This window comes from Puntigrus tetrazona, unplaced genomic scaffold (genome assembly GCF_018831695.1).
Source record: "Puntigrus tetrazona isolate hp1 unplaced genomic scaffold, ASM1883169v1 S000000148, whole genome shotgun sequence".
In the NCBI taxonomy this organism is placed as follows: domain Eukaryota; kingdom Metazoa; phylum Chordata; class Actinopteri; order Cypriniformes; family Cyprinidae; genus Puntigrus; species Puntigrus tetrazona.
In genome coordinates, this window is record NW_025047824.1 from 1,816,557 (window position 1) to 1,841,457 (window position 24,901).

General features: G+C 37.5%; 2 long non-coding RNA genes across 5 annotated transcripts in view; both read left to right on the top strand.

Moving 5' to 3' along the window:
* Positions 1-15,193, top strand: part of LOC122332772 — a 30,367-nt gene extending 15,174 nt beyond the window's left edge. For all 4 annotated transcript variants that reach the window (XR_006248524.1, XR_006248523.1, XR_006248526.1 and 1 more), the window contains 3 exons: positions 128-234; positions 12,044-12,163; positions 13,459-15,193. This is a non-coding gene — a long non-coding RNA (uncharacterized LOC122332772). The remainder of the gene's footprint in view (positions 1-127; positions 235-12,043; positions 12,164-13,458) is intronic.
* Positions 15,194-16,955: 1,762 nt separating this feature from the next.
* Positions 16,956-24,901, top strand: part of LOC122332811 — a 37,561-nt gene continuing 29,615 nt past the window's right edge. The window contains exons 1-2 of the long non-coding RNA XR_006248538.1: positions 16,956-17,041; positions 17,182-17,272. This is a non-coding gene — a long non-coding RNA (uncharacterized LOC122332811). The remainder of the gene's footprint in view (positions 17,042-17,181; positions 17,273-24,901) is intronic.

Genomic DNA, 24,901 nt, shown 5'->3' on the forward strand with positions numbered 1-24,901 from the left:
TAAATGCTAATCAAGAGGGCTAATCAGCTGACAGGACCACAGATCCTGCTCGTTCAAGGAGTCACTCAAACTTACTTTCTCCTCTCTTTTGCTCTTTCTTTTCCCCCTTTCGCTTTCCCCATTACAGGCTATAAATCCACACGTCTGCTCGGGAAGGCAATCCAAAACGATCTCTGCCGGCTTCCTGTGGGGCGTTATGGGTGTTGAGGAGCTACCGACATTACTAACTTAAAGGTAGATTGTGTAATTTCTATGCTGTTAAACGGAAATGCAAAAATAATGAGTGTCAGACACAATTTAGTCAGAAAGTCCTGCCCCCAAACCCGCGTGATTGGTTGAGCCTGTGTTGCATTGTTGGGCCGGTCGAGGTGCTCAGACAAAGGGAATAATGAGTTTCATTCACTAATAATTGCATAGATTATTCATATTGACATGCACAGGAGAACTTCCCTCAACCTTGTTCTAATGTTTTTAGTGTTCTAATGAGTATTTAGACTATTCAAAATGAGATACTGTGTGTCTAAGGTTAATTTGCATCAAACACGTCCAAGCAATCTTCATATATGGGCTTTCCACGCAACCTTAACCATCACAGAAAACGTATCAGGCTCTGTTTACACCTGGTATTGGAGGGATAGTTTAACTAAAATTGGAAATGACCCCATGATTTACCCTGAAGCCGTCCTAGGTGTATGACTTTCTTCTTTCAAATGAATTCAATCGGAATTACATTTAAAAATGTCCTGGTTTTTCCAAGCTTTATAATGGCAAGGAATGGCTGTTGAGAGAATAAACTGCATCCATCCATTATATAAAAAAAAGTACTCCACATATCTCCTGTGGGTTAATGAAAAGGCCTTCTAAAGCGAATTGATGTGTATTTGTAAGAAAATTATCCATTTTAGCTGCCATTAACCATTGTATGCATGTATACAAGAGTGTATAGGAGCTTGAGCTATAACTCACCTTTTCTTACTCTTTTATGTTTAAGATGAAATGTCTATGTAAAACAAATCAGTACGATTTTCCTTGCTTTACAGACAAGCAACAAGCTAAGCCTATTTTCTGAAGTATTTAAACACCTTTGTAATATTACTGTCATAAAAAAGTGTTACTGGGATGGTACCCTTAAATGAGAACTTTGTATCTTATCTACCCCTTAAAGGTGTATTTTGGGTATCTTAGGGTAGAACATTGTTTCTTTAAGGGTACTGTCTAGACGCAGTGGAATCAAAACATGACTATATCCACATATGACATATCCATCAAATTCAAACAAGACAAAGCACCTTGCGTTTGTAAAGCATCTAATTTACTGGGTTATCCATAAATAGGCTTTACCACATTATTATTTGTTGTTGTTGTTAAACTTCCAGAAAAAGATAACTATACCATGATATGTACCATTACTGTGATATAAAATGACTCATACGTGATTCCGCCCACCCCTACCATCTCATGTGACTATTGGTTATCGTTCAGCGGTCCGCCCACTTCTGCTCTATTTGCGCAGATGTAACATGTCAATTATGCCCACCTTTGATCTCGAAGTGTAGTTATTTTCAACGTTTTTTTCCCTCTGCTGAAGAAATGGCTATATTTTTAGGCTTCATAAAGTGTACTTGATAGAATCCCCCCCCCTCTCGGCGAGATAAAGTAGCCGTCTGTTTCAGAACCATGTAAATGAGGCCTTGCCAATCCACAGCTCTGTGATCCGACTCAGAAGTGAAGAGCTCAGTGGAGACTTTGAAATGTTGATTTAGGCCTGGTTTGAGGATGGCGAGTCCCCCCGCCGCACCTTTAAAAATACAGTTGATCTAAGTTTCATGTGCGCTTCAAAGTTGTGAAGGTTGCCTTTCTCTTCCCAATTGTCTAAGATGTCAAAGCTAAATGTGAAGATCCGCTCCGCCACGCCTGCATCAAGAGCGCGGCGTGATTGTTTGAAGTCCGCAAAATCACAGACGATAAGACTGAAGCCAAGGCAGTCGCTGTCTTCTGGAGACTGTACTTGCTTTTGTACTTTGTGTTCTTTCTTACAGTACTTTTGGTACCTGCGCCATGTGTTTTCCATTCTTAAAAGTTTTAAATGAGGAGGGTTGCGTTCACATGCAACACTTTATTGCATTTGGTAAAGGGTTATTTCACTCAAAAATGAAAATTCTTCATGTCATTTTAAAAGAGCAGGTTATTATTCTTGTGAGTGGAACACAAAATAATTTTTGAGGAATATTCACATAGTCACAGGCTCCTTTTGCTTGCTATATTCCTAAGTCGTCTGAAGTCGTATTATGGATATGTTTGAGAAACAGGTTAAAATTGAGTTTGTAGTTTGCTCTTAGAACTTATTCTCTGTTCAGTATATTCAAACTGACCAAATGTCAATTGACAACAATGACATTTTTTATGGAGAGAGCTAACGAATGACTTTAGATAACTTGGAAAACAGTACACAGTTTGTTTTGGCCACTTTTATGGTCTTTCTGAGTCTAACTGATTGGGTCAGGCTTCATTAAAAGAGATTTGTCTGCTGTAAATACTGGGCATTTTTGGTTGAACTGTTCCTTTAAGGTTGCAAGAATTTATGACAGTGCACAATTCTAGTTTCGTGAAGGTAATAGGAAATACAATCCAGATGCTTGACAGTCGCATTGGATTTCTGAAACTAGGAAGTGTGGAACACAGAAGCATCAAAATTCCATTTCAAAACACAATATGCAATTAATTTTGTTGTACGTCTAAGTTTACAGTTTGACTCTTGAAGAGGATGCTGCTCCTTCTAGTGTATCTGGTTTTCAAAATCAATAATTTATGGTAAAGGGAGTCTTTTTATTCAAAGGCAAAACATTATTGTAACGTAATCATAAGTGATTCCATCTGGTTTCGTTTGTCAGCAAGAGTTACACTTAAAACGGCAACGTAAACAAGCTCTCACATCTCAAAAACTACCACTGGCAAAGTCTATTTCTCCCCTCAAACTGATGGTTTACCATCTAATTCTCTCGGGCGTATCTGAGTGCCTGAAACATTCCCATCTCCAGAAACGCATATGAGTTTGTCTGGCAGTGCCAAGGGTAAAACAAAGACTTGCTCTGAAAACTTGTAAAATATACTGTCTTGCTCTGCAAGAGGCCGTAATAAAATATCCAAACATTTGGATATTTCATTATTTTGAAAATTAGTGCTGCAGATTTACAGTACGCCCCTGGACTGTGTTTGAGGTTTTGTTGCCCCTACCATTTTAATTGTGCTGGATCATCTAAAAGTGCTTGTGAATAGAAAAGAGATTAGGCTTTAAGCGAAAACTCTCATATTTTGCGAGTTCTCTTTTCTGTTGCTGCTTACATCTTTTGCGAGAGCCATTTTGAGCTTTAATGACACTTACCTTAATGTTACCAGATGCAATTCATTTACAGTAAACCTTAAAATTGTTTGGTTGGGCAGGGTGCATGTGTTCTTTCAGTCCTCTATCCTTTCATATGAGAGCTGATGGCCAGTTTGCTGGGTGCTAGTTAACAGCAGATCTTCCTCACACACACCCCGAGGTGAAGATTCAACCCGTCGACCACCCACTTCGCCAGACGTCTCCCCAGGCATCAACACCACATGGCCATCGTCCAGCCGACATCTCCCCAGCGACGGGCCGCCGCTGCTAATGATGCCCCGTGTTTGGCAGTTCAGAGACCTGTTTGATCAGGTATCAACCCTGCACGTCAATGATCTCCACAGATATCGCCGCAGAGAGCAGAATGGAGGCTGAGGTTCAGAAGAATCTGTCATCAGATCAATCAGCTCCCTGTCAAGCAGTCAGTCTCTGGGACCGAGGGCCATCAAGGACCAGTGCCTTGCCTTTGGTTTGGTTACTTTCTCCTCAAGCAATGGAAGGTTTTATCTTTAATGAGGAATGGAATTGCTTTGTGGAATAAAATTGCAGAGGTGGTGTTGATGCATACAGCTAGGTTGAGATTGTGTCACCCATCTGGTTGTAGACAAAGAGATGCATTTAAAATGGCAAAAAAGTATGCGGACGCCTGAACACCATACCTGCATGTTCATCTTGAGTGTTTGCTTTTAAAGCCGCGGGCACTGCTAGAAAATCTTTTCTCTTTTTGCAGTTATCATAGCTTTTACTTTTACAAGGTAGATCAGTAGATGTAGAAACATTTGGATTTGAATGGGAGGGATTTGCTCCCATTCGGCATCAGGAAAGTCAGAGATGTTATATAGTTATATCATTATAATCCAACTCATACCAAAGGTGTTCACTGTAGGTCAGGCAAGTTCTTCTACACCACAAGGCTTAAGGAGTACACTTGGCTGTACAGGATTTTCTTGCACTTGTTAGCAATGGTTAAACTTGTTCCTTAGAAATAAAGTGTCTACAAACCTTCGTCCATGTCATGTACCCAAACTAGAGTTTGATAAATTTTAGGCCCCTATTCACCTGCACAGTCTGTACCTTCTACACATCCTGCAGCCCATTGCATGCTTTAGCTAATTTGTGCGTGATTTACTTCTGCAGATTTTGTGTGAACCTGCGTTTGCAGATCACATTAAGGCTGGAAACCTCACATGACTTTTGAAAATCATAGCAGATTTTAAATCACTAGGTATTAAAAGTTTTCTGACTTTGTAAATGGTTACATGGCTAAAACTGGAAGACTTAGATGTGCTTTTAAACCCCCTGCTCAAAATATCAAACATGTTTGATATGCTCAGACTGGATGGATTCATAGTCTGAAGCTAAAATCAATTGTAGCCCGCGTCCATCACACACTGTGAGTTTCTGTGAAATCTCAACTCAGATTTGTAGACTAGCTCTGACGACTAGCTTTCGTCAACACGCTTCGACTCATCCATATTGTAATCTGTGCAAAAGTCGTGTAGTGTATTCCAGTCTCTAGACTTCAGTGAGATGAACTCATGACCTTCATGCGTTCCTTAAACGCCACCCATCTGGATTGCCTTGGACTAGTACTCGGGTTCCAGAGGATGAAGGGTGCATAGAGGTTCTGGATGACAGGTCTGTCTGCTATTTTTACACCCGGTCCGATAACGTTGGAGAAATTGACAGACTACCAAATGATGTGTTGCAGAGTGGCATGGTTGCCGACAAGGAGACCTCTTCACGCAGGAGGGCACAGGCTGCTGACATCAGGGATAATAGCGGCGCACAGAGCCCATTGTGTGTGTCCCCCACACATGGCATTTGGAACTGAGCGGCTTCTATCCCCACGGACAAACGATCCGTGCTTGGCCGGGGAATGTCAGGCTCCGCGCCTTTCAATCAGCTCACTTGAAGGATCTTGGCAGGGGCTGCTCTCTTAACCCTCGAATTCATTAATAATTAGCTTAATTGTGTGAGGCAAGGGTTGGCCGTACCCAAGACGCCGTGTGAATTCTTGATAGCTTGTTCTCGTTTTTGCGAAGACCCTTTGATGCGCTTGTTTTTGTTTTTACCTGAGGAACGATGTGTGCGCATTTCTGTAATAGCCCATTCGCCTAATTACTTTGCGTAAACTTTTGTCACCATTTATCAGCAAGCATTGATAACTTCTGGTGTATAGTGAGTTTGGGCTGCTTCACTCTCATTGGACTGCTCGGGAAAAAAGGCAAGCTGGCATCCTCCATCTATGCCACTTGCTTGTTTTCATTTTGCCCGGGGGCTGCTGCCAGCGTCAGGGGCCTCTCTTTGCAATGTGACAGCTCCATCTCAAGGGGTCTGGCTCCCCATGCAAAAACAGCGCATCAAAACAAATAAGGCCTCCGCTGCTTATGAGAAAGCCTCTATCAGTACCGCCCTTCACCGGTGCGGCGACGCCAGAGCGCGAGAGGCAATCTTCCACAGTCTTCCGCGGCTCTCTGCCAGTCTGTCCTGCAATTCAGCATCATCTCTACGGGAGGCCCCCGCTTCTGTCATCCTATGGAACCACTGAGGAGGTAATTACAGATTTTGCAGCGTACAGAATTTCCGGAGACGGACACCTGCCTTAAAAAATTATGCTCTTCCGCGGCCGACTTTCCCACCCCTGCTCCTCCCTCCACTTTCTCTATTCCAATCCGCGGAAAGACTGAGAAATTCTGCTTCTGCTGATCCCCTACCCAAATGCTGCCGGCAACAGGAGCCTCTTGTACATTAAATAAAAACTGTCACCCTGGGCAACGTGTGGCACTGAAGCATTTATTCTGTCTCACATATCCTGGCACTTAGAATTATTTCCTTCATGCCTGATAACCAAATTACAATATGGCAGGTCTCCCCGGAGCCACGGGGATCGTTAGTGCCAGCTCACAACATACTTTCAACTGATGTGGCATTTCATGTACAGCTGCCAATCAAAGTCTACGGAAGGGAAAGATGCAAATGAGGGCGGGCCCGGCAGTGTTGCAATTATGGTTGTGTGTGTGTGTGTGTGTGTGTGTGTGTGTGCATGCACACATACGAACGCATGTATAATCCCTCGTCTCTCCCGAAGATAGACAGCTGCAGTCTGAACGCAGTTCCCCAGCATCTCACTGCGCTAACTCTACTCTAAATGTGGGGTAAGCAAAATGGCAGGTGAAGGGAATTACTGTAGCGCTGCTGGATTATGAGCTGTCGTATGCCTCTCTCAGGTCTCTGAGTGAGCTGAAAGCTCCATCCTGAGGTGGAGGCACTGTTCGCCGTGCGAATGGCAAACAGAGAGCAGTTTAGTGAACTCGTGGCTCTTCAAAATAAAGGGGTGACACAGAAAGACCCGAGTTGTTTTGAGATGGAAAAATGGTGACGTTGCGTTTGGCGTGGTGTTTTTTTCTCTTAAACAGCTTGGTGATGGGAAAGAGGGCATTGAGTTCAACTGTTAAAGCCATACGAATTGGTCTTAAATCATGATAAAATATAATATATTCATACTATATATAGTCACTCCAATAAACATCTGAACACTTAATCCACACCTAAAATACATGTTTGCATATTTATGTATATATTATTCTACCAATTATCAAACAAAGTGGGATTTCTTTTGAGGAAATTTAGCAAAACATTTAGCATTTCACAAGGCATTTTTTCTTAAGATGAAACAATATATTTTCTGATTGTGAAAAGTATGTTCATATGGAAACATTTCCATAGTTAGCTATTGTTACTGTACACAGGTAAACTTCTGTGTCATATTTACCCCCAAAGAGTGCATATTGATATATTTAAAGTGCATATTATGCAAAGTATTTTTTAAAGTAAACTTACTTTAAGTAAATTTAAGTAAAGTCTCTAGTTTATTAGCATATTTTTTGGGATAACGTTTGCGTTTTAAAGCACAATGGCATTTTTTACCTGTACAACATTTCATAAAGTTGTTTTACCTTTAATGCTTAAGAACAGTCAACGTAGTACTTTCTTGTACTCTTTGATCTTTGATGACTTTTACTTGAGTAGAAGAAAGTATTAGGTTTCTAATGTAATTAAATAGTAAGTGACACCAAAAAGTATCATGATTTGGAATGTTGTGAAGTAAAGTTTTCTTTACAAGGAGAGAAAGATACTTTAATACTCTCTGCCTCTGCATAGCTAAAGTATGGTATTAGCACCTTTTGAAAGGGTACCACCCTAGTGACCGCTTTAAGTAATAGCCTTGGGATGGGTTGGTTAAAAGAGATTGCAAAAATTGCTCAGATACGTGATGCACTAAAACAGCTCCAACACAGATGCCACTTGATTTGATATTTTGCATCTCATACAACGACATTCAAGACAATTTAAGTGTTACAAAAGTGTCCAAATGCTTTTTAAGGCTGCTGGCATTGTGCTGTTTAAGCAGCATGGTTAGTTCCATAGAAGGCTTTTATTATCCAGCCAAATTGCAGGGTAAAGACATTGTTTTCGCAGCAGTGGTCATGAACAGATCCACACTGAATCTGCTCAAACAGAGAGTTCTGCAGAATTCAACCCCCGTTATTCGCATCTCTTGTGTTTTTATGAATTATTTGGCTTATTTGATTGTTCTCAGCTGTTATTAAGATTGTCACACAATGCTTTTTCTGGTGATTAATTGGCATACAAATAATTGTGATGAATGATATAATTGTCTTGTTTGTTCACTTGTCTCAGAGTGTAAATTCAACACCTTAAGAAGATGATTTATGGGTTCTGAAATCGTAAAATCTATCATCTATTAAGTATGTTTCCATTTTCATTTCTACTAGTTTCAAAAGTGTATAATGGACCGAATAATGTTCAAATATTTTCAAACAATAATGAATCATTTTAGATGTGGTCGTGTCTGTTTGCATTATTGCTTGTATTGTTTCGTTTAATATACCGTATTATGTATTCTCCTAGCATATTATATAAAAAGAATACATTTTGTTCTTTTTTCCTCACTTTGATAAAGCATTTAAAGGTGGCCCAGTTAAACCATCAAAACTAGATTTTGCAAGAAAATCGTCTTTGTACGAAGGATTCATTTTTCAATGACTGTGCAACCAATGTGTATAGCCACCACAGAACTCTGAAATGAGTCTTTAGAGGTTCAGAGAGTTTTAACAGGGAAGTTATAGGGAATATACATTTATGCATACAATAAATTTATGGAATGGGTCATCTCATGCAAATGGCATGCTAAAAGACCCTCCAGCATCTCCACTTTGCCCAGTAGTCTGTATAAAAAGGTAATGCAACTTCACTGGTTTACTGACACTCAGCAAGTGAGATTAAATGGTTGGGAAAAATTTGCCATTACGGCTCTGGATGACGATGAGCGAGTCTGTGCACCAGGGGTTAATAGCACAGTAAATCATCAGAAGCATTTTTCAGGTTGCGTGAGTTTGTTCCTTTTTAATTTTGTTTTTTTTTTTCCTCCTATTGTTTCTTGATTTTGTCTTCATTCTCAGTTCTCGACGAAGACCCCCCCCCCCCTCCCCCCTCCCACACTTCTGTCTCAAAGTGATGCTTTTGTTGCATTCCAAGAGGTTGATAAATCAATCCATCAAAAAATTCTTTGCGGTGAAACTCAATCAAGAAAGGTCATGTCGCCGGGAAAAGAACAGATTAAATTAGCATTGAATTAGACATGGAAAGTGAGCTCTGTCAAAACCATCACCGAGCTCAGCACAATTAGAATATGTTAATTATGCATTTCATTAAGGGCCCAGGCGCTCTTTGAATGTGAGATGAAATGTCACTGGTGTAGGCAGCCGAAAAATGGAAGATTGCCAGGCACAACTTTCTTTGTGCAATGTGTGACACCTTCATTAACATCAGGGATTGCTGCTCTGATTAGACTTTTTGTATTAGTGGAAGCCTTAGGCCTTCAAATGCTTCGGGTTTTTTCCACCCTGACTGCAAAGAGGACATTGTCTGTGGACACTTGACTGAATTTACAAACCATAACACCACGTACAACAATATGACTTGTAATTCTTGCGCATTAATGCTACAGTTCCATTATTTGGAATAGCTTAACATTTTTTTCGTGACAGATGCTGTAATTTAGAGACACGATTTCAAGTAGTGCACATGAAATTTAAGCAATTTTGATGGACCAAACAGCTATTACGTGTTTCTGCTTGACTGCTCTATCCAGCTGAGCTTCACTGTCTGCACTTCCTTTGGTAGTCTGATACATGTGTATTTGCATAAGTGTGGATGCATCACTAGTGGTCTCGGATGCTTATTTTACCTGCCAGCTCTCCTGAAGAATAAATGACGTTCAGTTGCTTTGAAGGTGCAATAAAATTTACAGTAATTACAATAAACATTTTATTAGTGCATTAGGTGCCATTGTTAACAACATTTTACAATATTTATTGTATTTAAATATTATAACAGTAATGTATTATAACGAAATAAGATGTATAAAAATACATTAGTATATGCAGAAAACAACATTAAATGCTGTTAAAATGCAGTTTTGTTACTATTTATTGTTACTTTATGATAATGCTAAAACAGACTTTTTTAAAGACGTTATTAGCCTAGTCTTTTTTTTTAATGAAGGCTGTTTGTTTTAATTTTTTGGTGTTGAAATTCAGGTTGCAACAAGTTATTTCGACCTGGTAAAAAAAAATATCAACAAAAAAACAATAAAAGCCCAATAGAAACCATCACAGCAATTCTAATGGTTTCCATTAAAATACCATTATGAACCATTTTTTTTTCTTACACTAAAACTATTAAAAAAATTCCTTTTTGTAGTGTGTTTTGGGTACTTTTCCAATAGGATTTAACGTTCCACCAACAGAATCCATCATATACCAGTAGACACAATTATACTTTCCATTAAAACCAATACAGTTCCCATTATGACCATTAAATCCATTACATTTTATACTGTGGCGTGGGCAGGGTACAAATGTTTTAAGAAGCCACGTCTGTAAAGATTCAAGTCACAAGTGTCTGTTTCTAAGCATCTATACACAATTTATATTTGTATTAAGAAAATGGGAGAGGCGCTTTTAGATGAAGGATTTTTTGGGTCAGGTAGAATCTGTAATCTGACGGTAATTCATGATACATTTTTATAAAGGAAATTTCTTCTTAATTGAAGAACTTCCAGCTCTTGCCCAGTAAACTTTTTGTTTCTTTTCTTGCCATCCATGTCGAATTAGTGTCTGTTACTTTAAAACTGGATAATAAAGGGATGCAATTAAAATGTATTGGTGAAAAAAGCATCTTCAGATTTGCACTTAAGTAAATTTAATGTATCTTAAGAAATTTCGCAATTTGTTTCTTAAGAAGTACTTAAGAAGTGAATCAGTACGCGCTGATTTTTTTTGCCAACTGGCAACCCGGCTTGTGAAAATTGTCAGTGGGCGGAGTTACACGGACCCAATGGAAAAACAGACGTTCTGACAAGGAACGCTCATCTCAAAACAGAATAAATAGTGTTATTTTTCTGAGAAATAAGTACGTGAATGTTGATATAGCCTATGTTTGCTAGGGCCGAGTCAAAGGGTCCACCATCAAGTTTCTGTGATGTTCTAATCAGGTGCCAGGCCAAAACAAGCAAGCTAAATAATTTTAATGAATGCAGCCTCTTTTGTTTTTCCAGAGAGTCTAATCTGTTGGCCTTTTTAAAAGAGGCGTTTTAGGTGTACATCCGTTTTTCCTGTAAAGAAAGCCGACAAAATGATGGAGGCCCTGGCCGTGAAGAAAAAGGGGCTCTATCCTTCATAATAAAATGGCAGAGATGCAGAGAAAGAGAGTCATAACAGAGAGTGATAATGAAAAAAAAGTGGGAACCGAGCACAAATGGTCTGGCATTCTAGATGACTTACACTGAAGATCAGTCAAACTTTTAAAAACTTCATTAAAGCAAAATGAAAGTGCTCCCTGGCACTCTAAAATTTAATAGAAGATGCTTGGGAATGGGAGCAGCCTGCCAATTACGGCTTTCACAGCCTTTTTTCAGGGTTTAGATGACTGTCTGAGTTCACACTGAAGCAAATAAGAGAGCGTGTTTGTTCGTTCCTCACCCACCACATTTAAGCTGATGTTCATAACGCCGCACGATCACCGGCTGTTAATCTTATTCCTGTAAAGATCCAGAAAGCTGGTAATATCACTTCACGGCATCTCTGAGGATCAAGGAGCGCTTTATTTAAAAATATATAATTCCTTGTTTTGCGTTGGTTTAAGTGTGTTGGATGTCTTTTATCTGCTTTGTTCATGCATCTTAATATCACATTTCTGACTGTTTGTGCCAAGCGGCAATGTGTTGACTTTTCTAAAGCATGTGATAAATGATAAATTATTCCAGAGATAACTTAGTTTGCAAAAGGTGCTGTTGCGTTATGAGTCTTAGGGATGCTAAAATCCAGTCCATAGCAGTTGTTCCTATCCACAGAAACTAGGTGGCATCGTGTAATATATGTATTATTATTCAGTGGCGGTCAAAGCTGAATTTTTTTTAGCACCGCCGCTCCATCACGAGTGTCACATGACCCTTTAGAAATCATTCTGATATGCCGATTTACTACTAAAGAAACATTTCTGATCATTTTCAATGCTGCAAACAGTTTCGCTGCTTAATCGTTTTGTGGTGACTGTTGCGTATGTTTTTTTCAGCATTCGTTAATCTTAAAAAGCAATGGTTTGAAGACGATCTAGCTGACTTCGTAAGGCATTATGAAGACGCTATGAAGCTGGTGAAAAAGCACAATACGGGAGATAGGTACCGACGATAAGGTAGGATCGTACTCTACACGAGTGTTATCACACCTTACCGAAGGCACTGCTTTTTATTTCTTGTCTATATTTGTACACTATGGTATTTGCATATTAATCAGATATTTCAAAGCTATAGTAGTCAGTGCTGCGTTTTGACCAATTACATGTAATCTGGATTTTCCAATTAAGTATTTATTGCATTACATTACTTGTAATCAGATTACAGTTACTTTTGACTGATTAAATAATGGCTTATTATTTACATGGACACATGAAGTGCAGGTGAACAGTTATAGTTCTATATTTCTTCAGTGTTTTATTTTGATTGTTATATTCATTTTAGTTTCACATTTTCACGATTTAACTAGCGTGATTATCTGTACATTTAAATATTTAATGCACTGTTGATAAGAGCGAATGGGATTATCTTCTTTCTCTTTTTTTAAATCGACGTGATAAACAAGTAAGGTCAAAAGCAATCTAAAGTAATAGTGATTATATTACCTGAAATGTATAACGTAATGGGTTATGTTACTAATTGCATGTAATTCGAAATCAGTATCAGATATTGCAAGTATTACCATGGTATTCTTCTGAAAACAAGGTATTACATATTATAACATCTTTTCTTTAAATTGCTGGCTGACTGACTAGTCGACCTGGAAAGACCTGACCTGGCAAATGCGTTCTAAATCTGCATTATAAACTCTGTTCTGAGTGCAACACTGCATGAAATAGCAGCTAGCATTTGTGTTAACCTAAAAGTGTGGCGGATTAGGCTATTTTTGTTCCCTTAGCATTAATGTAAGAACTGACCCTCGTGATGTCAGAGCGACTGTTCATCACGAAGATGAATGCTTTGTTTTCCCTCCAAAAATGAAGCCGTTATTTTGAGATGTACGTTTAACAACGCAAAGAATCAGCGTAAAAGATATGGCGCATCTGACCGCGATAAATATCAGGCAAATGCGGCGCTGTACAATAATCTACATACATCTACAGGAAACAGCCAATCGGGGGAGAAATATGGAGGTCTGTGTCTGTTGTAAATGTATTCTGTGGCCTGAGGATGAACTCGGAGGCCATGTGACGTATGATTTACACACAAAAGACCACTGACTCTTCACGATGATGTATCTCTGCCTCCGTCTGGTCAGACCCAGTCCTGACATATAATCTTTCTCTTTAAACGCTGATATAGAGATAGATAACAGAGTGTTCTATTGATTCCACTGTTTTTTTTCACTGTCAGCTGGGACCCGACTGCTGTTTTAAACACTAACTTATGCTTCCTGTGTCTTGTATATTCAAAGGACGGTCTCTGCCGTGTCTCGTCGTACAATCGCACACTCTCTGGCTAACAGCTAAAGTCAACATGAAATCAAACGTGAGCATATTTACTTTCCTAGTACACACATTTCTGGTCTTATAGGGAACAATTCATCATTGCACGTTATGGCGGTTTACATTAATGCACAAAAGATTATAGCAATATAAGCAAGGAGCAATTGGTATGTCCAAATATGTTCATTTTCTATCCAAGATATCTCAATATCATGTCCAAACAACCATGCTATCGTTACGGTACTTTTTATGTGCTCTTATGATATTTACATGGTACGTTCAGGAAATTTAAAATGGTGCCTGCGCAAAAAAACGGTAATACCATGGTGCATTGCTTTATCCATGCTCTAAACAAACACATTTACAATATTTCCCAAGAAATATGGTAATAGCATGGCACAAACAAAATGGAGCAGTGCATAGTACTCCAAATAGCATAAAGCATACCATGATATTACTGTAGTACTTTTTCAGAAACATGGTAACCGTAGTATATTATGTATTATATAATGTATATCATAGCTCCAGATGATCATCATATATTTGCATACTGTGGTATTTGCCTCATACTCCTAGTACATCAGTGCATACAATGGTTTTACCACGGTACATGTTCAAAAGCATAGTAACATATTAACCATTGATAGTATAGTAACCATTGATCACTTCATTTGTATACCACGGTCTTATAGTCCCAAGTATATGATGGTATTACCATGAAACTTATCCAAAAGCATGATAATACCATGTCATCTGTGCAGCCAGTTACCATTATAATGATGATGATTATCATTAATGCTGCCTTCTAAAAACCATTTCCGTCATCATCCTCACTCGCTAACGCGAGTCTTTACTTGGCTGTCATGCGAGTGTGAAGATTTGGCAAGCAATTTATCTCGAGCTTCATGTTTATTCAATTCAAGTGTTTCCATATTAATACAGTTAATCTAATATCTAACATGTCCACCTTAATTACAACCTTTCTTCATGTGAACCCTGATCCGCTACAGTCTGAGCAAAGAGCAATGATTAAAGGAATCCTGCACCTCATTTGCACATCGACTCTGTAGGGTGCACACGAGGCGGGCGCTACCGCCACAGCGTACTGAATCAAAATTACGTGACAGAAAGTGGGTGAAAAGGGAGAGAGTTTAAATTCGCAGAGTATCTTCAAGCGTCTGTAGACGCATCAATCCCCGTACTGCGATCGGTCGCGGTATTCACGGGGATCTGAAGGCATTTGGGTCACAAACTAGCATCGCGGTCAGGTTTATTTTTTGCTTGATGATTTTGCAGCTGATCAAAGCGAACAGCTTGCCCGCACCATCACGTACATTCTGACTCCTTACGAAATTGTTTTGAAGCATTTACACCATTTTAAGCCTCCTAAATGTCATAATTCCCATTATTCATAGTCTGATGGCTTCAAAACATCAGAACATCTTAGATTCACCACACCGACGGGGCGTGGAGGTTCTTTTTATAAAAATGTACTAATAAATCTGCTGCAAAATCAAATTATCCACGTAAGTATGCTTGCATCACGCAGGCAGCGGCGGAAACCGAACTTGGCAAAATCGACGTCGGCTCACATTTGCAAATCCTCTGTCAATCTGTCATTAGACATGTTATAAAATAATGATAAGTGTACGCTTCTCGCTCGCTTTAGCGTGCTGCTCTCTGATGTTGATGCGCTGTAATGGGCCAAATGTGCATTGAAATTTGCCTGCTTGAATAAACACAAAACATTCTCTCTCTCTCTCTCTCTCTCTCTCTCTCTCTTTCTCTGTCTCTGCCTCACTTTGTATTTTCCTGATGACTGTGTGTTCTCTGGATCAACACTGACTCGGAGGGAACATAAAAGGGTCAACGAGCTTGAGGTTGTAATGTGGGTGCTATTCGATTTGGAGGTTTTCGGAAATCATGAGGTGTCGAGGACAAAATAAGCACACCGTTTCTCTAAGGAGGTGATTTAGGATGAGATATAATCGACGATACAAACATAAAACTAGTTTGTTTAACTTAGGGTTAGCGACACAAGCATAGGCGACGTTTTTTTGCCTGCTTTAAGCTTTCGCTTGAGGTCCTGCTCTGATTGGCTGATTGCCCTTTCATATTCAATAAGACCCAACTCTTACATTCATAATATTTGTATGCAATAATGTATTGCATGTATTTACTCATGCGCAGTTTTAGAAATATAAACACATTTATATTATAATTATATTATAAATATATCTGTGTGGTTTTATTATTATGTGGATAGTTTCAGCATTTAAAAAAATCCAGATAAATGTGTAGCAATCATAATGTTATCTTTCAATTATTGATTTATTTTTAAATTATTTTTATTTACATTTTATTGTACAATTTTAATTATATATATGTGTGTATTCCTTTTTCAAAAAGTAGTTAAAAGCATTAAATAGAGGTAAATATATAGCCTTGTTCATGTATATGTACATATATAGTTAATATATATTCAGATACATGGTTTTATATATATATATATATATATATATATATATATATATATATATATATATATACACATATATATATATATATATATATATATATATATATATATATATATATATATTTTATAGTGTATACTATGCACCTTTTGTAAAGCAATTGTAAGAATAAAAATAAAATTTGTGTATTTATATTTGACTGTTTTTAGTAATATTTTGGCACAATGTAAAAAGAATGCTTTTAATTGTATGTTTTGTGGTTTTAATGAATAGTTAATATAAACGTACAAAAACATTTTCAGGTAAATAAAATAAAAGCTTTTTACTCATACTGATAACAAAAAGTACCTTCATCTGATTTAGTTTCTACTAAATCAGATGCAGGTACTTTCTGTTATTTTGCGATTTTTATCTGTGGTTTGACAAATCTTGGTTTTAGATTTGCAGAAATCTTTGCTGTTCCTCTCATTTCTGTCCTGTTTGCAGTATCTGGGCGTGGATGAACAGAGATTAAATGAATCATTGTCAGTTAATATGACCACATGTGTGGGAGAAGCTGCTTTTACATGTACGTGATGTTAACACCTCTGCAGATGTTGACTCGGGTGACAGATGAAAGCTCAGCTCTTTTCTGTGAACTAAGACATCTTCATAATCGCAAACAGCGATGTCGATCAGCTATCTTTCTTTCTTCCTCCTACGTGAGCTGAAATGCGAGGTCAAAGTTGAACTAAACTCTTTTTTTATCATTTAAACATTGACAGCATTTGTGGCAGATGTCAGAAAATGATGATCAGTCATGAACAAAAAAAAAAAAATACTGTTTATTATAAGAAAACTGGTATATTTTTCCGGAGGATTTCAAAGCAGAAATGCGAAACTTGTGTTTGTGGCAAAGCACTTCCAGTACATTAATTGCTATTTAATTATCATTTATGGTAAAGTTGTTACATTTATTTATTTTTTGATTATTTTTCTGGGCAGATGAACATCTGGTGTGTTTCGGCAGTGCGTAAAAATCTACTGGTGTCACATCGGCATTAAGAAAAGATTGGATAAAACTACACAAAATAAGGTTAGCAGATTCCTAACGTATTCCTGGTTTCACAGATTTAATCCCAGACTTAACCCTAGTCCTAGGCTAAAATGTGAATGCATTTCAGCTGAAAGCAAGAGTTTTCATAAAAGATATTTTTTGATTATTTTTCTGGGCAGATGAACATCTGGTGTGTTTCGGCAGTGCGTAAAAATCTACTGGTGTCACATCGGCATTAAGAAAAGATTGGATAAAACTACACAAAATAAGGTTAGCAGATTCCTAACGTATTCCTGGTTTCACAGATTTAATCCCAGACTTAACCCTAGTCCTAGGCTAAAATGTGAATGCATTTCAGCTGAAAGCAAGAGTTTTCATAAAAGATATCAGTGCTTTTGCTTTGTCTTAAAATGCACGCCAGTAATGTTTTTTAATAAGGCATGTTTATTAAAAAATGTCCTGATTTAACTATGGCCTAATCCTGGTTTAGGTTAAGCCCTGTCTATGAAACTGGCTGTAAAGTTTACATTGCTTGACTAGGAACGTTCGATGCATAGATACAGTGTTAGTTACTTGTTCTTCACACGTTCCCCTTTAATACAGCGTCAATATCAGCCGGTATTCAGAGTGACCCAGACGTTAAATAAAAATACTGATAAAAATAGGTCAAATTCAACTATTCGGACAACTAGTCGCTTTGAGATGCCCATTTTGGACTTAAACATTGAAGATTTAATTTCATCTAAAATCATATTAGAGCATCTGCTTGAGTTACAGACATAACAACGTGGGAAAAAAACTAAAATGTACGTCACACGGACAAGTACATTCTGTGTCGTTGTTATGATAGTGGGGAACAGGATGTATGTCTAGTTTCAGTATTACAGTAGAAATCAGCTGTATGCAAAATGACTCGAGCCTGATTTTTGACCACTGAAAACGCGTAGAATTGAACAATTTATGCCATATTGAGAAATCTCTGGAAAACTGACCAAACATGTTGAGCTGTGCGAATTTCGTATGAGAAAAATACTTTTTCCTCTCAATTTTTGTAACCGTCGCTTTGCATATAGTGAAACAAAGACGCGCTTATCTCTGTGTGAAAATCAAATAGCGATGCTGCCATCTTTTTGAAGTGAAATTTCACTCCAAAATGATCATTTTGACCCACCTCTGCAAAATAGCGGATGATTTATTTTTTATCGTTGTGACTATCTCTACTATGCTTCGTCTTTCTCCAGAAACGAATATTAAAATAATAAACATTTCTGAGGAAATTTGGTCAATTTGACAGAACAACCCCCAAAAGTTGTCCCAACTAGTCAAACGCTGTAGGCTTACAGTAATGTCAAAATAAATTGATTCAAGAGCTACATTTGGCCGTTTTTGGCGATCTTCATGCTAAGCGCTGTGGTCCACGTTCAGCTGAAAGTCTATTCCATACGTCTCTGTTTCGTAAGGCGGTTGTGCCTCGCGAGTTAATTTAGTTAACTTTCAGCGCGCTAGCATATGGATGCCCTCGAATCTAGCAGACGTGAACTAAAAGCCGCAAAACTCCCATTTTGATTTCATGCTTTGCTTCAGATGCACTTCTAAAACCTCTCAAAACATTTTAACTATAGACGACGTGTTTGAAAAACAAAACTGACAGAGATGACAATCTGAAACCTCGCTTTATAAAAGTTTCAGGTAAAGGAACTCTCGCACTTTAAATAGCTCTTTGGCGTACAGCAATATCTGGAACAGCCCTCCATCATACCGTGTACCTCAGACCAACAGACAGCGTCATAATTTTCAGGGCAGTCGCTATTTTCCTCTTTTCCTTTCCATTTCTCTGTCTTCCTTGTGGCAAGCTCAACTTGTAATGGTTGTCTTTAAATATTCATTCTCTTTCATTTCTGTGTTTGACGCTGGGTCGGCCCAGAAAGACATGCTCAATGATTGAGCAGCGTCTACGTTTCCTTTTTACCTGCACGAGAACGTTTGAAAGGTTTTAGCAAAGCGTCACTCACTTCCAGTCACCTTTTCAAAAGGCCGGCTGAAATAAAGTGTTGCACAGTCAGCGATAGAGAGAAGCGCGGAGGAGAGACAGACGTGCTTTCAAGGATAGATGGAGTGTCGCTCTTCCCCCCCCGCCAAAAAAAAAAAAAAAAATATTGTAGACTCAAGTCTCTGAGCAGCTCATGTGTTACCCTTCAATGGAGATTACAGTAGCTCTGTATAAATATGCACCATATGAAACAATGTGTAACATGAAAATTTAATTGTATGGCTGCTGTAGTGAATTTAAAGAGGCTTGATCAAACCAGGTTGCTCGACGTCTTATGACTGTATGATTAGCCGGTTGATGTAGCAAACCTTGTTTTACTAGCATCACTGTTCGCTTCGCTATTCAGAATGACTTTAAATTCCAATTCAATTCGCGTATTTTAAAGTAAGGAAAGAAACCGAATGCGTAATTGTAATTCAGATACGAGGGGTTAAACATACATTTTAAACAGTATAAATAATAATGAAACGCGTAAATGTTATTTTGGCGTACAAATAATGAAACCAAAAATAATAAAAAAATACATTTTAACATTTAAATTTAACTTCTCAGTATGAATTACCAATAAACACCGAAATGTTCACATAGGTGGGGTTTTATTTTATTTTACTTTATATGAGGTTAATTTTTTTTTAATTTTTCCAAAAGGCAAGTGTGCATTATTTTAAATTGATTTTTGAATTTTAGGTAAATTCAATACTACTACTACTACTACTACTCATAATAATAATAATAATAAAAATATTTTTAGCTTGAATTGTCATTACATTTATTGTTTATTAACATTGTTCATACAAGTGAGGTACTATGACATTTATTAATTTATTTTTGATGCCTGTAATATTTATTCAACCTTTTTATAAGTATTTAATGAAATGGCTAATCAAAAAAAATATATTGTAGGATTAAATATGTGCAATTAGTCAAATAATTGGCCTCAAAACTTAAACACGTCTAAGACGTAATTAAATAACTTTCTTTTTTTTTCCTTTTTAATGGAATAACAAAAACCCAACCCTGCATTATCACCATCAAACATTTGATTTTATTTCTATAACAAATTATGCTTAGTCTGACAACACATTTTTAATTTACAGTAGATACAGTCGAGATTTATCCTAGTCTGCCAGTTCCTGATTTACACATCTGAAGCATACCTCTTGAACAAAGGTGCATGCAAGGTAAAAAACAGACAGCATAAAGACAGACGTCCCGTCGTGCCAGTCTTAAATCAAAGTGATAATAGCATCTCATCACACCTCTTTAAACAGCAGCCGATTTCACATTCAATACTAATAACTCCAGCAAAACCTCTTATATTCACAACATTTGAAAAGATTCACTAACATACATGCGATTATACAGACCTCTTCCCTGACTGCTCGTATCCCAACGCGCAAAACTATACTTCTACGCTGGCTAGAGATGTATGTGGTCAGTGCCACCCCTTCATTTTTCTCTTCAAAGGCGAACGAATGCTAATAGCGCATCCGAATGAGAGAGCGCGCAACAGTTTAGGCCTCCATTACAGCCCCGATGAAAGAACGGGTCCCGATTGCTAGCACTTCATCAGTGTGTGGTCCTGTCCCAGCGACTCGCCCGAGGGCCGGAGAGCTCCAATTGGAGCTGACACCGCCCAAATCTAAAAGCAACAAATCACACGTTTTCATTGGGCACTGATCTCCTGGCCAGGCCCTGTGCCGGCATCAGCACAATCACGGCTGCCATGCTGATTCCCGACGACCGCCCGACTGCTCGCTCCAGCTGTTGCTAGCTTGCAAAGCAGAAACGCGCCGAACGTGGCCTGTTGCCACAGACAGCAGTCTCGGCCCCTGCGTGGCGTCCCGGCACAGCCGCGGCAGATTGGCCATTGCGGGGCGATTGTGTGGTGAATCGTGTTAGTCCCGAAGCCAGTCAGAACAGTCAGCGGCCATCTTGCCAGAGCCTCCGGCAGCTATTTTCAGTCAAGTACAGCTTCTGTCGGCTTGAAGGGGGAAACGACAAAATCTCTGAAAGACTTTGGCAAGCCTACTTTTTGCGAAAATGGTGATTTTTAATGAAAATATGCTGTGTTTGTGCTTTACACAATGACACTTTAAATATTTTCTTATATATATATATATATATATATATATATATATATATATATATATATACATATATATATACACATATATATATATATATATATATATATATATATATATATATATATATATATATATATATATATGTATATATAAGACTGTTATTCAAAATGTTATTTTATTTTATAATTCATCTTAATGTGGTGGATATTTTATAGTACGGCAAAATATACAAAAATACAGTAACACCTTAGAATAGGTAACACTATTTACTACGACTTTTCCCTCAATAAATTCTTAATTTGCTGCTTATTAATCGTCAGTAATGTAGTTTAGTTAAGTTTAGGTATTGGGTAGGATTAGAGATGTACAATAAGGCATTAATATGTGCTTAATTAGCACTAATAAATGGGTAATATTCTATAATATGCACGCTAAGCAACTAATAGGTGTAACCGTAAAATAACGTGTTAACATAAATACATATATACGTATGTATTCACACCCACATAATTTCCCCATTATGCATGTAAACTGGATAACATACAAGGTACACATTTCTATTAATTTTGCAGTTAATTCTCATATTGTATGTTCAGAAAACTTTACATTTTGGGGTGTCCTCTCAACAAATTTGTCACAGTAAAAATAATTTAATTAGAAGAGTTAGATCAGGATATTAAGAATTTGCTTACACCAACATAGTAAATAGATTTTTTATGCTATTTTATACATTTTTCTCAGAGATAAATCAAAAACAGTACAAAAAATGTTATTTGTTGTATTGTGAATAAAATTTTTATTGTATTTGTGATCTCAAAGTTAAGGATCCATTAGTTTGAAAATACATTAAACCAAAAATGGTCATAACATCTCGGGTTGACTTTATTTTTGAATTAAAATAATACATGTTTCGTTAGTGACCGTAATGCTTTGGTAATGACCACAAGACATTCAGAGAATTTTAACTTGCATACTAAAACATGCTGAATAAAAAAAAAAATGCAGAACTGTACTAAAATTTAGTTTATTTCCCCCAGATATGAGGATTATGTGTTCCCAATTTTCGTTAACAAAACGATGACATATTCGGTTATGACAATTCTGTGGGATAACTCCCCAAAAAACAAAGATGTCACTGCTGAAACCTCACCAGATGTTTCGATAGTTACATTTTTAGGTACTTTTGAACCTAGATAACTAGCACAGTTCTCAAAAGTGAACGCATATGCAAATTACATGTTATGAAATAACTCCCAAACTACCTAAAAATGGTGTTCGGTAACTACCCACAGATTTTTCTGACTTTTGAACACATTTACCTCAAAATGATGAGATCAGTCTACTAACACACTGTAGCTGTGAGAGAGAGGGACAAAGAAATATTTCCTGATCGTAAATTTAGGGTTGTAGTTCAAATCAGGCAATGGACTAAAATATACGGTAGTGACATAATTTTTTTTTGTTATATTATTTGTAATTTCACCTTTTAAAACAATCAAAAGATACTTTTAACAACAAATGTGTAAAATAATACAAAATAGGGTTCAGGGCAACCACCCTCAATTTTTATATATGGTTGTGTATAGTGCGTTTGTGTTTTAATAATATTTATTATTTATTGTCATTTCATTTTATTGGAAAGGATTATGTATTCTTTCGGCTGGTCTGTCTGTGTGTAACAAATACATTACTTTCATATATCATATAATCTTAGCTTGACGGCGTACATTTTAACAGTATTTATTTTTAATCGTACCTTCACGTCGTGGCCAAATCGAAATCTTTAAATCGTAAAAAATCGTCATTTTGTGAACGAGCGTGGAGTTATTTGACGGTATTTAATTTAGACAGTTGAAACATATACAGGTTGAGCTTTTTTGTGAGGTCGGGCCAGCTAACGTTCGTGCGCATTGAGAATGGACTGATGACTGTGCCAAAAACTGCCATGTTGAGCGCTGCAGTTTCTCTCATTCATTTGTCTCCTCTTTATACTGTCTCTGAACACTCTCAAACAGTATATCAGCAGCTTTATGTGATGTAAGACTGATGCAGACTGTGATGTGTGCATGAATAAAGCATGTCAGTGCTGTATAAATGCGAGAGTGCATCTATTGGTTATGAATTGCCTTTATCAGCGGCGCTCCTGATGCTGACAGTGGAAAAATGGAACATCAGTTATGTGTTTCCATTAAATGGAGCCCAAAAGGCCTCGGGTTACTGTTGTTGGTACATCTCAATCTATTTTGACAGTCTTGTCTATTGGCATGTGTATATCTGAGCTAATGCGTGCATGAGCGAGTGTGTGTGCCAACTCCAGCGATCACGTGCAGGCCATCTGTGAGCACACGAGCCAGGAGGATGTAATGGGTCCTGCTGTCAGGCCGGTAGCCCTCAGGTTATCTGTCACTCACGGAGATATGAATTAGCTGTGACTCCATCAGGATTCTGCTTTCCCCCTCATCCTGTAAACATAGCCGGGGTTCACTGACCCAAAGCTCAAAACACAGCCCATATGCCCTGCCTAAACGCGCCGTCCCGATACAGGCTGCAAGCATGTAAACAGCTCTGGAAAGCCTGTAAAGTCTAAAAGGAAGTTACGACGTGACCGCACATTTCCGCGTGGATTTATGAGCGTGCGGTGATTGTCAGGAATCTTCCGGTAATGAGAGTCACGGCCTGCAAAAGCATGTAAAAACAACACTTATGCTGAACAATGAAACTGCTAATAATAAACAGTTACGGTAACTATAGGATAACTGTATCACTTTTCGTAAGAAGGTCTTCACATTGACCTGTTTATTTATTTGTTTGTTTTACAAAACATTGAAACATTGACCTGTAAATGTCCTTTAAATGTATGTATCTTATTTATATGTAGTCAAAAAAACTAAAATTATAATAAAAATTATAATAATATAAATATATATATATATATATATATATATATATATATATATATATATATATATATATATCATAATAGAATTTATATATATATATATATATATATAGAGAGAGAGAGAGAGAGAGAGAGAGAGAGAATTTCTAATAGAATTCTCAAAATAGAATTTAATAAACTTTAAAAACTTAATATACATAAAAAAACTGCATTAACACAAGTCTATGACACCAGTCCATTACCAATTGAATATAATTGAGTTATGACTTGTGATTCAGTGAGGGAGTGAGAAACGATGCTAATTCATTTCAAAAGAATCATACGTTCACAAATTGGAAATTATGGCTTGTGCTGTGATTTAAATGCTGGCTCATGCTGTCTGAAGAAACCAATTTAGAAAATTTGAATTTTATCGACTCTGGGACATTTAGTTACAGTCCTATGCCATGTCAAATTACGGTAATATTTAATTTACAAATAATAATAATAATACATTCCAAGGATGTCTGATGCACAAGATTATCCAGAGATGTCCTCTGCCATACTCTGCAAGCATAGCGTTTTGATAAAAATTTTGCAAACTAATTCATAAATAATTGGCGTCCCAGGTTAAACGACGCGCTCGCTTTTTAACCCGTCTCTTAGAGTGGAAAACTGTGGAAATGTTCCAACACAAGTCATTTTCCGAACATTTCACTCCAGGGTCCCCCATTATTTTGCTGTTCATTTGACATGTGACACTTAACGACTCTCTGACATTTTTGCCCACAAATTTGAGTTTATTTTCAGTCCAGTTAGTGCGCTTAAAATGCTTTATTTCTGTGTGGTTTAAAATCAGTGTCTGGATGCACACGGCCCTT